We start from the raw sequence: 16,443 nt of genomic DNA on the forward strand, positions 1-16,443 counted from the left end.
ACCCTGCTTATGAATTTGCCCACAGAAAGACATTTTCTTACTGTATGATAAGATGTGATTTAATTTCCCTTCAATAACGTGTCCTTATTAATTCTAAGAATGTAAGCATTCTTACTCTGATTTGTCTTCCCCTGGTTAATTTATGTTGGTTTGGAAGTAACTGAATCTGAATGATAATAAATTTTATACTGGCATAATGTAATTGTACATGTGGAGTTACCCTAGTTTAACTGCCCTCCCTGCTTTTTTAAGTAGCCTATACAGAAATCTTTTCCACATAGCAGTCTCCATTTTACGATTAATGTAGACTCATGCATCAATTTCTCCTTAGTGAACCCACTGAGTACTTGGTGGAAATTTTTAAGATGTTTTGTGGAGAATCATGGCTTTTCAGTTTTTAGTGATAGACTTGGTTTTAGTTTTTAATTAGAATATTTTGTTCCCATCAAAAATGTTGCCTTTCTATTATTATATTTAATTTTCTCAAAGATGTCAGGGCCATCTGCATAATTTAATTAGTTTCTGGTGGATTGTTTCTTTGTTCTTCTTAAACATAGCTTATCTTTCATTCAAAGCCTTATCTCTTCTACATGTCTTCTTCAGGTATCTGATCACCTTTTCAGTGAGAGACTCAGTTAGATCAAATAGATCTCCTAAGGATGAGGAAATCCTATCCAGAGCAGGCAGAGAGTGAAAAAAGTGGTCCAAAAAGTGACAACAGACAGGAAGTACACATATTAAATTTTCCTGATATGATTTGGCTTCACCATGCTTTGAACTTTTTTAAACCACACATGAGCAATATGAACTTTGGAAGTCTTTGAACTGTAAAATCTTCTTTGTGCTACAGTGGGCATGTTGCAAAGGACTCTTGTTCAGCCACATGGAAGAGAAGTACTGCAGTACTCTTGCTTTTCTGCCTTCACAGAATTGCATTTTTGGTGAGGGCTTTGGTCGTCATGAGAATGTGAGAGTGCACTGGTTTATGTGCTACCTCCTACAGCTTATGGGTCTATTTGTAGCAGGTGCTGCACCATCAAGAAATAGCAATAATCCACAAACATCCCCCCAACTCTCCAAGACACATAAAAAGGCTACTTTTTTCACCTAAGTTTCATGTTACTCTCATATTTTTGGGTCTTTCTATCTATGATAAAAGCAGGAGGTGAGCTAGTGTTTTCTTCTTGCCTTGTTTTTAAACAGCCCCCGCTTCTGCAAGGGGCATTTTACTTCATAGAATCACAGTCACAGAATACCCTGAGTTGGAAGGGATCCATGAGGATTACCGAGAGGAATTGTTCTTCATACTGATGTTAAACCCAAGATAAATAATGAAGGTATGAAAGACAAATTGCCTGTTTTGATTTTTCATTTCATTTTGCTCACCTTTTCGTGTACAACATTTTCAGAAATAAAACAATGCAGAATTTCACGTCCATCCTCTGATATTATGGGTAAAATGTGCCCTCTGTTATGTGCACCAGGTTTCTGTCTCTATAGCTTATTATAATCTTATGCATTTAAATGGACCTTGATTGGGTGATGGTAATGAAGTGGATGTGCTCAACTCCCATATGGCCTTGCAGAAATATTTTTTTAATTGATCAGCTTCCTATGATTAAGTCTTTAAAATTCAGTACATGGAGGTGAAGAATGATGCTTGGGTGGGTAAGAAGAGACTCTTTTGATGTGGAAAGGCTATAGCAGAGCTGTTGCCACTGGAGAAATCTTTCTTTACTTTCCGCCTGAACCATTGCAACAAGAATGAGAGCAATTAGGTATTTATGCCTCAGCCTGGTCGTGGTCAGTTTTTACTTTTTTCTTTACACCAATAGCATTTCCACAGCTGAGCTGTGGCTCTCAACTCTTGATCTCAGCCTGCCTTCAAGACAAGCTGACATTTCCTGCCTGGTTTAAATAAATGTTTTCAGAAAAAGCATTTCCTGTGAGCTAGTGTTATCTTTTCAAAGGGTGGATTTACTGTGATTTACCATTTGTGATTAAAAAAAAAAAGAGCTAGATACAAGTTGAATTGTCTGTGATCAAAGTTGTGGGGTTTTTTTTAGTGGTGGTTTTTTTTTTTTTTAAATGTGTATTTTTGGAACAAATGTACTCCAGCTCCAAGCTGGAGAAGAGCATTTAGTTTGATGAGTTACGTTTAATAAGTGTCATTACTTAATCTCTTACACTGAATTATTGATTTTATTGATCTTACTGAATTAAATCCTACATTCTATATTTAAATGTTTTGCAATAGAATATACAGTCAGCTGCAGCAGCACAGTGAAGAAATCAGGGATGTAGGGGCAGAATTTAGATTCAGCTTTCTGGCAAGTGACAGAAGTCTGATGTTTATGTCAAAAATCTGCCTACACCGAGCCAAAAACTTGTAAAACAGGGCTAAAGTTCTGTGTTCATTCAGTGTTCATCCTTTGTGTGATTTCTGCTGTGTGCACAATTGATTCTAGGAGGAGCTGTACTAGCTCGTTTTGCCCCCTGAATCACTACTCTGTCTGGATGAGTTTGAAATATCAAAAGCCACAGAATTACTCTATGAAAATGGGTCAACAGCATCCTGCAGCTCACTCCGACAGGACTGTCCCTGAAGCTGGTATGGACCTGCCAGCCCCTTAAACCACACAGCACAAAAGTGGAGTGAGGGAGGAGGAGAAGGAGGAGATCTTTGGATGTAGAGGCTGTGAAAAATCTCCTTTAGACCTTATTAGGCCACACAGCACAAGACAGAGCAACCTGTTCAAGCCCAAGGAGTTCCTTTCAGTAGCCAAAGGTTTATTGTAAAGATTTATTTTAAAATGTCAGTTCCTGACTGTCTTGTAGTTCCCTGTCTTCTTGAAGACATTTGCTGCCACCTTTGTTTTGTATCATACTTTTTTGGGACAAACCATTGTTGAGTTCAGTGGAGCTGATCCTTGAAAACCAGTCCCATCCTGAGCCTCTCTTCTCTACAGGACTCTCTGCCATGGGTTTTCTCCTGTGAACACAAACTCCTGAGCAGACCAAAGTCTGTTCTCTTAAAGTCCAGGCTTGATTGTGATTTTGTTTTTGTATTTCCCCCCTCTTTTCAGGAGCTCCAGCATCTCATGATTACTGCCTGCCTTTGTCCCTGACCAGTTCTTCTCTGTGTTCTTAAAAATAAATGGAGTATAAGAAGAAAAAGGAGGGAAAGGAAATTAAGGAAAGGGGTAGAGAATATTTATATGTTTGACAATTAAGCATATATGTTCCTGGTAGCCTATAAAGTAAAAGTAATCACACAAATTTTAATAGAATTATATTTTCAGATTTTAATAATTATCAGAATCAGCAAAAATAATGATTTGTGAAGGCCCCCCTTCTGAAGATACTATAGTTTCTGTTTTCTGTCTGAAGTCCTGACCTAGCCTTGAGCAAATGTGAGCAACTTTTTTCTACACAAATCAAAGAGTCGAGTGGAAAGACTGGGGATACTGCTGGATAGGTCAGTGAAATTGTTGCTATGGAAAAGGGCTGGCAGTACAAGCACATGATTTTAGTAATGGATTCCACAGATCGAACTTTTTCAATATATTCTCTTGCTCCATGAACATGACATAAGAAATAGCTCAGAGTTTGGTGCAGCCATGGCAGGAACAGATTGCCATGGTTGTCACTGCAAGTCTGAAATGGTAGAGCTTTGTTCTGGAGTGGAAGAATTCAAGTTTCCTGTGTGGGTCACCACAATAATTATTTCTCATCTTGTAGTTGCCCTGTTTCAGTCAGAATAGTTGCTTTGCCACCCCGCAGAGTCACATATGGAGAATAGGACAGAGGCACCACCGGTACTACTGTTACATTTCAGCTTCCTACTGTGGAGTTAAGGTAACCCCCCCTTCAATTTTCTTGTCCCAATTCTCAAACTCTTGTGTTTTGCTGTGTTGTTAATATAAATAAATAAATTTATATAATTAAGGATGTTGGTACGGATCAAACGCACCTGCATTGCTTTCATTGATGGTGCTTGCAGTAAAAGAAAAGAGCAATCTGTAAATTATCCCACTAGAATTGCCTGTTTGCTAAGTGAGGAAATTTAATTCCTCACCTTTTTCATCTTGGTCAAGCCTAAATTGCTTATTTATGTGATGTGAAGAATGCTAGATGACTTCACTCCCCTGTCAAAGCAAGTTTCCTTCAATGATTTATGGAGCATACATCAGAGCAGCAGTTTAACATGAAAGATTGACTTCTTTGTGATCTATTGTCATTGCTTAAACCATTTTGTATTCAAAAAAGCTGATGTATGACATCATTCCTTATGAATATTACTGCTAATAATATGCTCTGTCATTAGAAATTATTCCAAAGTGTTGTGAGGAAAGCTCAACTGACCCTTAGAGAAATCCAGATCCATGTCCAGGCTTTGTGGCAGATGGGACTTCTAAATTCCAAGTAAAGCAAAGTTTAAAAAAGCAACACTTAAAAGCATGTGACAGGGATAAAAAGGAGCATTTCTGTCCGAATGTGAAACACAGAACTGACAAGAACAGCGAAGACAAAGAACAGAGGGGAACAGGGACATAAAGAATAAAGTCTGTTAATAAGGTACATGCATTAGTAAATAAGCAGTCTAGCAGATTTCATATCTGAATTAGAGATATGCATTTGTATGCTACAAGTTTTCCTTTCTGTCCTGCTGTTTGAGATTGGGCAGGATTGGCAGTTCAAGGTACGTTAAAGTTGAAGATTTGCAGCTCCGACAGAGTGATCTAAGAACTTCTGTTGGTGCTGTATCAAAACATTCATGGTATTTGGACTTCCCTTCAGATGGAAAGCTAAGTTGTGACTAATTAATAAGCCCCTATAATGAGTGAGTCTTAATGGAGGGACTCTCACAGCAAAGTGCAAGGTACTGATGAAGTCTGCAATGACTGAATTTTTTTGATTAACATTTGTATCAGTTGGGTGGAGCAGCTGATTATATCAGCTGGCTGTGTAATTTTTTTTTCATGAGTTAATCAAAAGAGCATTAATTTCTTTCTAAGTTAACCAGACCAGCATGGGGACAGTGTGTGTATCTATCTATCTATCTATCTATCTATCTATCTATCTATCTATCTATCTATCGCCTGATACATATTTCTTCCTGGTGCTAGCCAGCATTGCAATGGTGAACATATAATAAATTATGCCAGTGAGAATCACATTTGTATTGTGATTCATGTCTTTATTGAAATTGCTACATTCTGTTAGTTTGCTCCTGTGCTTCCAGCACATAGCTGTGGTTGATTCTGGTATAATGGCTGCTTCCAGCCAGGGTATGCCTGGTGGGGTGCCTTGGTCTGGATGGCGCAGTCCTGTTCAGCACAGCCTGTCCGAGCTCCCAAGCAGCTGCTAGCCACTGGCAACCTTAGCAAGCTCAAGTGATATCAGCTCTTAATGATTATCAGCTCATTTGCGATTTCAGCTCTTTAGCTTGCTAGGTGCTAGGCAGACACGAGGAGAGAAAGGAGAAGGCCGTGTGAGGTTCCGAAGAAATTCCTTATTAGGGTCTTCTACTAAGGTTCTCAGTGACAGCTCTTCTGGTGAACTGGGCAGAAGTAGGGGTTTATATACCTTACAGGGGTTTTGGAAATTGTCCAATGAAATAAATGGGGCGGGAGATCTTTCTCCTTTTTAAATGCCTTTATTAAAAAGAATCAGCTCAGGTGGGGAGCAATCGACAGGTCACGCCCACGCCGCCGGTGCTCCCAGGAATGGCCCGGAGGAGGAGGAGGATGATGGAGCTGTGTCCCCTGGTCTGCAGGCAGAGCTGGGACTTCCGTCCTCACGGGAGAGTAGGAAATTCCCACCTTTTCGGTCTAACATTCCAGGTCCTCTTTCTAGTTAAGACCTTTTTAGGTTAGGGTGAGAAGCAAAAGGATCTTAGCAGATACTGGATTAAGTTCCTCATCTTTAGACGTCACTCAGGTCTCTTAATTCCATGTTGGCTCGTTGTTTTTAGGGATTTTTTTCCTGAAACTTACAGGTGAAATGCATTCTCATCTGCATACTAGCTCTGATGTCACTCCCCTTCCCCAGCTGCCTGCGGGGTCTGGTATCACCCCTGGCAAGCATTAGAGGGGAGGATGGCTAATCACCAACCATTAACAGGTAGTTGAAGAAGAACTCTTAACAACAGGTCACTGCAACATGCAGGTAACCTTCAATTTAACAGCAATTGGTTCAACTTTTTTAACTTTGCAACCTTCAAAAAAATTGATAACTTTTTTATTCATTACATCCAATAGTAAGGGTCAAGGGAAAGTGACCTACAGGCTTGCAGAGAGATAAGCAAGGGTCTGAGAGAAATCTGCTCAGTGAGCTCTGTGGACCTTGTCTGAGGAAGTATTCTTTGGAGAGCTGTCCTAAGGCCTGATTCCTGTGAGGTTTCTTTCAGAAGAGTTGTGCTCCTTGGGCCTGTGCCGCCTGCCACACTGCAAGGAATGAATGCAGCTGCCAGAGGAGGTCTGAGCTCCTGGCTCTGTTCAGGATCACTGTGGTGATGTTCACATTCATAGCCCTCCCTTAGTGACAGACAGTTTTCAAAGTGGTAGAGAAAGGGGAGGAGAGATTTCTCTGAGTCTCTCAGTCATTTTCAGAGGTACTTGAGCACTGTCACTGCTGTTTTGAAGTCCTAGGGGGAGGTAAGCTTGTAATCTCTGAGCTCACGCAAGGTTTGAGTTTATTTCCCTCTTTTGTGACACTGGTGACACGCACCAAAGCTGAAAGCTAGCCTGAAGTTTGAAGCTGGCCTATTTTTGCAAGTGATCAGATGATGTCCACAGGACCTTTCTAACCTAAATTCTTCTGTGGTTTATGTTTGTACCTGGAAAAAACTGGAGCACGACTCCTAGTGTTATGTTGCTGTGTAAATAGCTGCCAAGGAGTGAACCCGCTACCCTGCTGAGCTGAAAATAAACATGAATTGCTTCTAACAATTTCTTCAGTAGTCACTTTTTCTGTTTTCCTCCCCAGTATTATTGCTTAGTGCATTTGTTGATTTATAAAAAGGCAAAATGAAGCTGGTGGCAGGAACAAAGTCAGGAGAGCAGGGGATAAAATACTTTGCAATAACACTGCAGCAGAAGTACAGCCACTGAAGAGTTTCCTACCCCAAGGGATTAAGGACTGACAAATTTACTTTTTTACTGTAGCCAAATGAGTGCAGCCCTTCATCTTCCAGTCCCTTTGTCCAAAGGCCCACCTTGGCCATGGTTCAAGTGACCTGCACCACCCCTGAGGTGTCTGTTTGCCCTCTGCTCAGAGTTTCCTCCAGAACAGATCTCTCCCTAAAGAAGTCGTGCCAGACCCCTCATCCAGCACTTCTTCTCAGGGGACACAGCAGACAGATAAATATAGTTTTAATTTTTGAGACAAGTAGGCCATAATCACTGTTATGAATAGAAAGTTGTATTTTTTTGAGTTTCAGAGTTAAAAACAAGTCAGACCAGTCAGACCTCTTTGGTTTCGCTGCAAAAGAAAAGCTCCGCAATTACCCATTAATGGCCGGTGATTAACCATTGTTTCCCTGATGCTGGCCGCTTGCCAAGAAGACACCAGGACAGACCCTCCAAGGTAAAGAGAATAGGCAGTGACACCAGAGCCAGTATGCAGATGAGAAATGCATTGCACCCGCCCCGAATTTTTACAGTTTTTACAAGAAAAACCCCTAAAATCACGAGCCAACAAGTGACTTAAGTGACGTCTAAGGATGGGAGCGTAGTCCCGTACCTGCTTAGACCCTTTTTGCTTCTCACCCTAACCTGAAAAGATACTATTAAAGAGACGCCCCGGGGTGTTAGACAAACAAGCCAGGAATCTGTTAATCTCCCGTGAGGACGGAATCCCCAGCTCTGTCTGCAGACCAGTGGACAAAGCTGCATCACCCTCCTTCTCCGTGCCACGCCTGGGAGCAGCAGCAGCGTGGGCACAACCCGTCGATTTCTCCCCACCTGAGCTGATTCTTCTTAATAAAAGCATTAAAAAGGAGAAAGATTTCCTGCCCATTTATTTCAATCACAAAATGTCCTGTGCTGTGCAACAGCACCTAGACTACAAGATAGGATGACTGTGATGACTTTTTAGGGACAATCTGGTGGTCTGTTACAGCAGTATTTCTTAAAATACCGATGATTATGTTGTTAGGTTCATTGCCCTAAGCAGTCACAAAATAAGTTATTAGAATTAGCTGGAAGAAGTATGTTTGTTACAGAAATAAAGCTGGTTTTTACCAAGAAAATTGAGATGCTAGTGTAACACCCAGAAGGTTTGAGATGACAAAACAGTTGTTGCCTAAAGAACATTTCTTTAGTACTCCTTTAGTATTAAAAAAATTGTAAGGTTAATTAAAGTTATACAATAGTAGCTTATTATTTTCCTGCATTCGTCAAAAGAATTATTAAAGAATGTTTAATTCTCATAATACCTTAGTTATTTTAAAATTGTTACCTGTTCAGAAGCAATTTGAAAAGTTACTTCTTTATGTTCTTTAGTTTTCTATAAGAGCTATTCACTTTGAATTACAAAACCCAACAGAGCATGTGAGAAAAACAGGAGAGGTGCTCCAAATACTTCAATAAATTCTGTTGTTTTCTGTATTTCTTCTAGCAAAATGTAAAGTAAACCAGGCAGGATCCTTGGCTTTTAAATTCCTCTCACCTGGGGTATTGTTTCAGCCTCTGAGGAGCACTCTCCTGTTTAATATGTATGATAGCTCCTCATGAATATACAAGTCTTTTCTCTGCATATCGAATTTTTGTCTGGTCTCCCTATAGAGTTTGGGGCATGAAAGAAATAGGATTGTGTTTCTTCTGCAAGTTTGTGACTTTTCCATAATCAATATTAGATTTATAAACTATACTGACAGCACTGGAGGTGAGGGAAATTGTGTGGGCTATGGAATGAAACCAGTATATACACATTTTAAGGAAAAAAAATACTACAATACAGCTTTCTTTTAAAGCTGTATTGTAGTATTTTAAATTTTAAAGGTGCTGTACACTGCTGAGCTGCTCATCAGGAAAACCGAGGAAGAATATTAAATATATCTGCCTTGCTTTTTGTCTTGGTGAAAACCCTGTTAGCTTTCTGTTCTATGCTGCCTTCAGGGTGTTAAATGACTGAGCTTTTTCTTATGGCATTTTATACAATTTGAAAGCAGTTCTGCTGTGTACACAGTGTCAGATAATAATGGAGAAAAGCCAAGTTTAGATAATCAGCATTTTTAAAGAATTTGTATCTCTAGTCTATTTTGTTTAGTAATATTAATTACAGAGGAATAAGGGAATTTTTCTCTGTGATATGACTTCTTTTGTATTGCCAGCATTTTGGGTATTAGTGGCGTGAAATATTCATTAATTCCACTATTGTGGTTTGGGATGGAACTTTCAGCTGATTTTCAGCTGAGAACTTCTAAGAATAGTTCCTATTTTATGTAGTTAGTTTGGAAAGCAGAAAAAATATCATGTGTGTAAAAAAAAAACTGTCTTACCGACTTCCTACAGGAGCAGATGCTGCCAGATCTGGCAGTTCTTAGCACTTTGAACCTTTAAAATATGCTTTTCAACAGTAATTAAGTAGCAGCAAGTAATATGTTTGAAATAAACTTCCAATTATATGTAATGTTTCTGCAGACATGCATTTTAATATTTTCAATTAATTTAAATTTCTTTAAAATTTTTCTTTCATTACTTCTGGACTGGACTTCATTACTTCTTGCCAGTTGACATCAAATAAAGCATGTAGGTGAGTCAGACCTGCTAATTAATTTTGTTGCTCTGTTTGTTGTTTGTTTTTTCTTTCAAATTCCCAAGTATTTTGATGAAATGCATTTGATTAGTGTTACATTTGTCAGGAAAAAAATTTGCTTGAAGGAAAACTGATTTTATCAAATTAGTTGTTTTGATGCCAGGGAAGGAGAGAGATTTTAAGCTGGTGCTTATAGAGTAGGCAAAATGTTACTGTGCAACTCTGCCAATCTCAGTGCCAGGAATGTAGCCTAGAGCAGAATTTGTTTCAGATTTTAGATGCAGAGCATGCTCTGATAAAATCCAAACTGAATCTGTTCTGTACTGCCAGTGAAAGCAGAAACAAGCAGCTAATATTTTTCTTTTAGTGTAAATTCTTAAGGCTCCTTTGATGCTCTTTCCTAACCTTTAAACTCTCTTGGTATTTCTTGCTCCAGAGAAATGTATAGTTATTTTGTCATTGTTATCCAGCTGGAAGGATATGGTTATTCTCCTTTATACTGTAAATACTTTCACAGAATTGACAAGCTTTTATCTCAGGGAAGGAGAGAGATTTTAAGCTGGTGCTTATAGAGTAGGCAAAATGTTACTGTGCAACTCTGCCAATCTCAGTGCCAGGAATGTAGCCTAGAGCAGAATTTGTTTCAGATTTTAGATGCAGAGCATGCTCTGATAAAATCCAAACTGAATCTGTTCTGTACTGCCAGTGAAAGCAGAAACAAGCAGCTAATATTTTTCTTTTAGTGTAAATTCTTAAGGCTCCTTTGATGCTCTTTCCTAACCTTTAAACTCTCTTGGTATTTCTTGCTCCAGAGAAATGTATAGTTATTTTGTCATTGTTATCCAGCTGGAAGGATATGGTTATTCTCCTTTATACTGTAAATACTTTCACAGAATTGACAGGATTGACAAGCTTTTATCCAAATTTCATAGCAGTGAATCCTACTTAATGTTATGGTCTTGGGTCCTGCACTAACATTATTGAATCTGTCCCATCTGATGACTTTTTAATCTCTGCTCCACACTTTGGAGATTCACATCTCCTACACCCCACCAGGCAGACAAATAAATATCTTACATAAGCAGTGGTTCTTTGAGTCCTTTGACTAAGGCATGAGTTCTTAATAGAAAAAGCTTATGATAGTTGGTGAGAGTGGAAAATGAGAATAACTGGGGTTTATCTGTCTCACACTGGGTTAGACTAGTTCAACCCATATCTTTTTAAGAGGCAGTACAAAACTTCACAGAAAACACACAATCACCAAATTGTAGCCACCCTATATATTTTTTTCTCTGCTATTTCCTTATGTAAGTTAGTATTTGATTTTCCAGCTTTTAAAACTTCCACATGGCTTACATCTTTCATTTTTCCAATCAAAACCATGCAATGTGGAAACAGAATATTATTTTCAAACTATGCTCATGAATGATCTTCAGTATTTCTCCAAGTATTGATCCAGTTCCAGCAGACAGTATTCCCCCTCTCCTGCTTCAGAGCCCCGAGGTTTTAATGTTTTTCCTACCCTGTAGGTAGCTGATCTGTGATTGTTTTCTGTAGCTTGAAGAACAGCTGCCTTTCCATAACCAGGACGATCATTTTAGTATCAATCTCTGTAGATTGCTTTGAGATCCTTTGGCAATGGGAGTTAGGCTTGACATGTGATGCAACTTGCCCAGAACTATCACTCAGAAAAAATGAGACGTGAATCTGGTAAGTCCTAGGGAAAATAAGGAAACCACAAACAGCTGTGGCAGGAAAGCTCAGCTAAGGCTCTGAACTACACCCTTGCTGTTCCAAATAATTCAGGTACAGATCAGAAAGAAACATGAAGGAACTGGTAACAACCTTACATCACTGTGACATATTAGTGACACCAGAAATGACCATTAATTAACATGTGGAGAAATCTAAAGCAGCCTTGCCTGAAAATGATGAAATTGGTGACTTTCTGGCCACCTACATTAGGCAGTAAAACAATTGTTGCTGAGGACAGGAACCCCATCACACAGAAGGCCAAACTTGAGTTGGAACTGTTACATGAACAAGCTCTGCCGACAGTTTGCTCTTGAGCAGTTTTACCAGTGGAGTAAGGGCACGTGTCATGGCCAAAGTAGTCTTGACTTGGAGAATTTAATTTAATTTATCACCAACTAGAGCAAATTTTTGATTATTGACTTGGCCTTTGAGGAAAAAAAAAAAAGTAAAACTAAATTATTAAATAAATACTTAGGTAAACACCTCTTTTTTTCTTCTAACTCAATTTCAGTCCAACACCACTCCCAAGAAGGTTGAGACCTTCTTGGTCCCAGCTTACCTTGTTTTTCCCATGGATTACACTCAATCTCTCCCACTCCTTTCAATGTGGTGGGCAGTGCAGGAGGCTGAGGTTGGAATGCAGTGATTTCTCTCTGCCAATCCATGCATCTGGCTTATTTTCTTCTGCTCTGATATGGGTTTTCCACAAACCACGGTACCTCAGGTGTGTACCTGCTACGGGTGTTGCTCTTTCTTAAATATGTTTGAGCAGGGGTGTCACACTCTCTGTTGGGTATTTTCTGACTGGCTTTGACAGGCTGAGGTTTTTGAAGCATCCTGGGCTGTTCACATCCATATCAAAGTGATCTGGAAGCAGCTGTGAGGTGGCTCCTGCACATGGTAGCCTGGCAGCCTTGCTATAGAAACCCTGCTCAATACAGACTTGTTCCTGTTACCCCTCACAGACACAAATGGAGTTTTCAGTTGGGTTATTTGTGTGTGTGTTTGTGTGCCACAGCTAGAAATTGCCAGCTGCTCACTAAATCATGCCCTTCAGCAACCAAAGCTTAGATTTTAAGTCACCACACTGAGTGGTGTTCTTTTCTTGTTGCTACCTCAATCTTAATTGCCCAGCACAGCTTACCTTCCTTTTCAAATTGTTTCTTTATTATCTTGTTCAAGCATATGCTGCTAGACCAGGTGGCATGTTCAGATCCTCCCTGGGGAGCAGGCTCTGACCTAGAATTCTTTGCAAAGGAGATTTTTGTAATTTTGTAGTTTGGACAACCCAACACCAATTGCAGAAAGCAGAGAAAATGTCCAAACTACGGGAGCAACTGGCCTACAACAACTGAGTCAAGAGAAGTGTGAGTGCACCACGTCAAATTACAGCTCTTTCTACATGGGGATGCCCTACTTGTGTGTGTTTTCTGCTTTCTGGAAAAACAGGAAATTATTATAATAAAAGAAGATACTGAAATATGACCTGCCTCAGCAGCTTTGTGATTTTTCAAGAGCTCAGAAACTGGCCCAAATACCCACTTCATTCTGCCTTCTGGAACAGTCAAAATTTGCAAAGTTTGTGAAACATGTTCATAGTAAAATAGAAGACCAGATACCTTTTAAATCCTTTAAATAATTTTAAGTTGCCAAAAATCCAACAAAATTTAAATGACAAGAAAAAAATGAGACTTTTTTTTTCCAGGCCCGCACTGTGATTTCTATTTTGTTCCAGTGAAAGAAGTCACAGATAAATGTATCAATGAGCTTTGCAGAGAGCTGTTGCTCAAAGACAATTCAGCAGTATTTCCTTGGCAGTATGTCAAGAGGAGGAACTACCTTATTGTTGCTGCTTCTGGCAAAGAAATCAGAGCTTTTCCAGTCCACAAATGGCAGAACATCAAAATGTTACAACACTGCATTCCTAGAGCTAATGAGGGGGTTCTTTCATTAATTAAAGATCTATGAAAATACAGAATCCACATTTCAAATTATGCTGTGTAAAGAGCAGAGGGTGGTATTAGAAGTTCTAGAGACTAGAGAGATAAGGCTTTTTTTCTGACTCTTTTTCATTGTATGGCCTTGAGGCAAGCCAGTCCACAAGTCTGCACCTCCATTTCCCCAGCAGAGGCTGGAGACAGTAAGAGCTACCCCATAGGGCCACTGAGAGTCTGAATAGATCACTTCTGAAAGAACTGAGACTGGCATATGGAACTTTGTATATAAGTGTGAAGTAATAGCATGCAAACTAATGAAATATGATCAGACCTGTCACTGCTCATTTTCTGCTGTATTCTCCTTGGAAAATATGTACTGAGTGAGTGAGATCTGAAATATTTCAATGTTACATCTGAACAACCACTGTAAAGTGGAGCAATACTTATTTCAGATTCTAATTTGCATTACCACCTTCTCCATCATTATTATATACATTTTTGCATAGTGAATTGCAGCTTCACACCTGCCTTTTCTTGGCTCCCATTCTAAAAGGCTTGTTTTACCCATTGTTTTCTACTTCCCTTTCCTAAATACTTTATTAGATTGCCAGCATATCTGCATAATGATACCATTCCTCCAATCATATGCTAATTTTGCTCTTGGGCTCAGAACACCTCTAAAGAAAAAGAAGGGTTTTCCCTGTGTGAGCTGTTCCCTCCCTTGCCCTGCCATGAGTTTTCTATGTGACAACAGGCAAAAGCATTTAGGATGTCCTGTACCTGCAGCCTGAATGTCTGTAGGAGCAACCACCTACCTAATCCAGAGGAGCTTTTTCTTCAATAACTTTGGCATTAGTTTAAATCCTTTTCACTCCTGCCTTGGAAATCAATATGTTACTTCAGTGCTGGGCTTCCCATGCAATTCTGCCAGGTTCATCTATATCCTGCAGTCTCCTCACTCATCTGTCCTCACTCCCCTCCCACACCTTGTTCCTCCATGCTAGTACCTCCATCTGCACTCCACAAACTGAAAATACACCAGCTTTGCCTCCCTCTTTTCATCCCAACACAATCCAGTCCTAGTCAGAAGGGTCCTGCTTTTTCAGACTCCAATTTTCACCTTCAGTTGGAAGAGAAAGAGGGGGATTTCATAGTTCTTTGCCTCTGAAAAATGGCTGTGTGTAGTGGGCTTCCTTCTTTCAGGGTTTCCTGTGACACAATGCTTTCTTGGCATCCTTTGCACTCCATAGATGAAAGGCACTTGAGTAGCTGTAGACTTTTCTGAAGGCTACAGGTTCTTTTTCCCCTCCTTTTTCACTTGCAAGTTTTTCTGTAATTACCTGAACTACATAAAAAGGCTACAGAGCCAGGGAATGCCCAGATTAGAAGAACAGATTCCTGGCTCTCCTCCTGTAAGCTTTCTCTGGCTCACTACTTTACCTGATAGGGATTTGCACAATTAAGGGTTTTGGTCCCTTTAGGCACCAACAGGTATGAAGAGGTATGAAGAATTCAGGGCTACAAAAGAGAGATGAATATGAACTTCTACTCACTTATTTTTGCTTGTCTGGGCTTAAAGTTTTAGAGATTAAAAATATTACTTCATACCTTTAAAAGATACATTGATCCTTCTGTTAAATAATCTGCAGTAGTTATTGTCTTGGTTTGAAAAGACAGGAGTCTGTGAAGGAAGGCAAAAGCCTCCTGTGAAATGGAAAAGGTAAACCCCCTCCTTCCGAATTATCACAATTTCAGAATTAAAAGGGCTCTCAGGCAAAGATATGGGAACGGGAATAACAGTTCTTTACTAGGAAGAAAAAAAAACTAAATAACAATGTAATTTAGCACAAGCAAAAAAACCACTGGCAGAGTGAGAAAAACCTGACACCCTGAGAAGTCAGGGTGTTGATAGTAGTCCAGCCAGATGGTGGCTGCTCCTCCTGGAGCGGCGATCTGCAGAAGGGTGTAGATCCTTTCTGAAAATGTGGCAAAGGAGCAGCTGGGCCTCGGTTCCTGATTCCTCTGGGAAATCCAGCGAAGAAGGCTGTCTGTGGTCTCAGAAATGCTTGTTTTATGGTGGCAGGGATGCTTGGCTCCTCCCTCTGGGTGAAGCATCTCCCAATGGGATGATGTAACTAATCTTACCAACCACAGCGGGTAATTCAATAGCCCATTAGCAGGAGATTATCTTCCTGGCAGTGTCATTGTTCTTGAAAGAGATAAGAAAAACTGCCTAACCCCCAACAGATGGCAAAAATAGAATACATGCTTATTTTACAAGCCAGGACAGTTATGAACATGATTCTTCTTTGTGTTTCCATATGTGAATTAGTTGGATAAAGGACATGAGCTGTTTCTTTGCTTTTATTTTTAGTTCAGAGAATAGCCATCCTCATGCCTAGATGTCTTGAAACAAAAATACCTTCCTGGGATTAGCAGTGTTTTGAAAAACTTCTACAACATTGTGGAAATATTCAGATGGGCTAATTGCCTCCAACTAAAACACCTGCGTTCTGACTACCTACATACTCCATCCAAGCACCTAAATGACTGTGTATTATTCCATGCATTTTTTTCCACCCTGTATTTCACTGTTCATTTCCACTCTATGGTGGGAGGTGTGGCAGAAAAGGTGGATGTGCTTGTGTTCCAGGTGTGTTTGGGATTAGCATGGTGTGGTGTACAGGAAATAAGGTACAGAAAGTAGCCACACTTCTGGGTGTGTGGGCAAGGTGTGTGTTCACTGTGGGAATGATGTGGGATGTGAGGCATTTTCAGCCCTGCTCAATGGTTGCAAAATGTCTTTGAACCCCAGGTCATGGAGATAGAGGACGGCTGCTGTGTGAGAAAACATCTCTGTCATCTCTGAGAGAGAAGGTGGCTGTAGGGTTGCCAGAGGGTGGGGAAAGTTTCCTGTTCCTGCTGATTTTGCTGGGAAAAGGGCAGGTGCTAGTCGAGTAATAGCAGGATACCAGAGGACACAAGAGGC

Source organism: Passer montanus, unplaced genomic scaffold (assembly GCF_014805655.1).
Source record: "Passer montanus isolate IOZ18808 unplaced genomic scaffold, ASM1480565v1 scaffold106, whole genome shotgun sequence".
Taxonomy (NCBI): domain Eukaryota; kingdom Metazoa; phylum Chordata; class Aves; order Passeriformes; family Passeridae; genus Passer; species Passer montanus.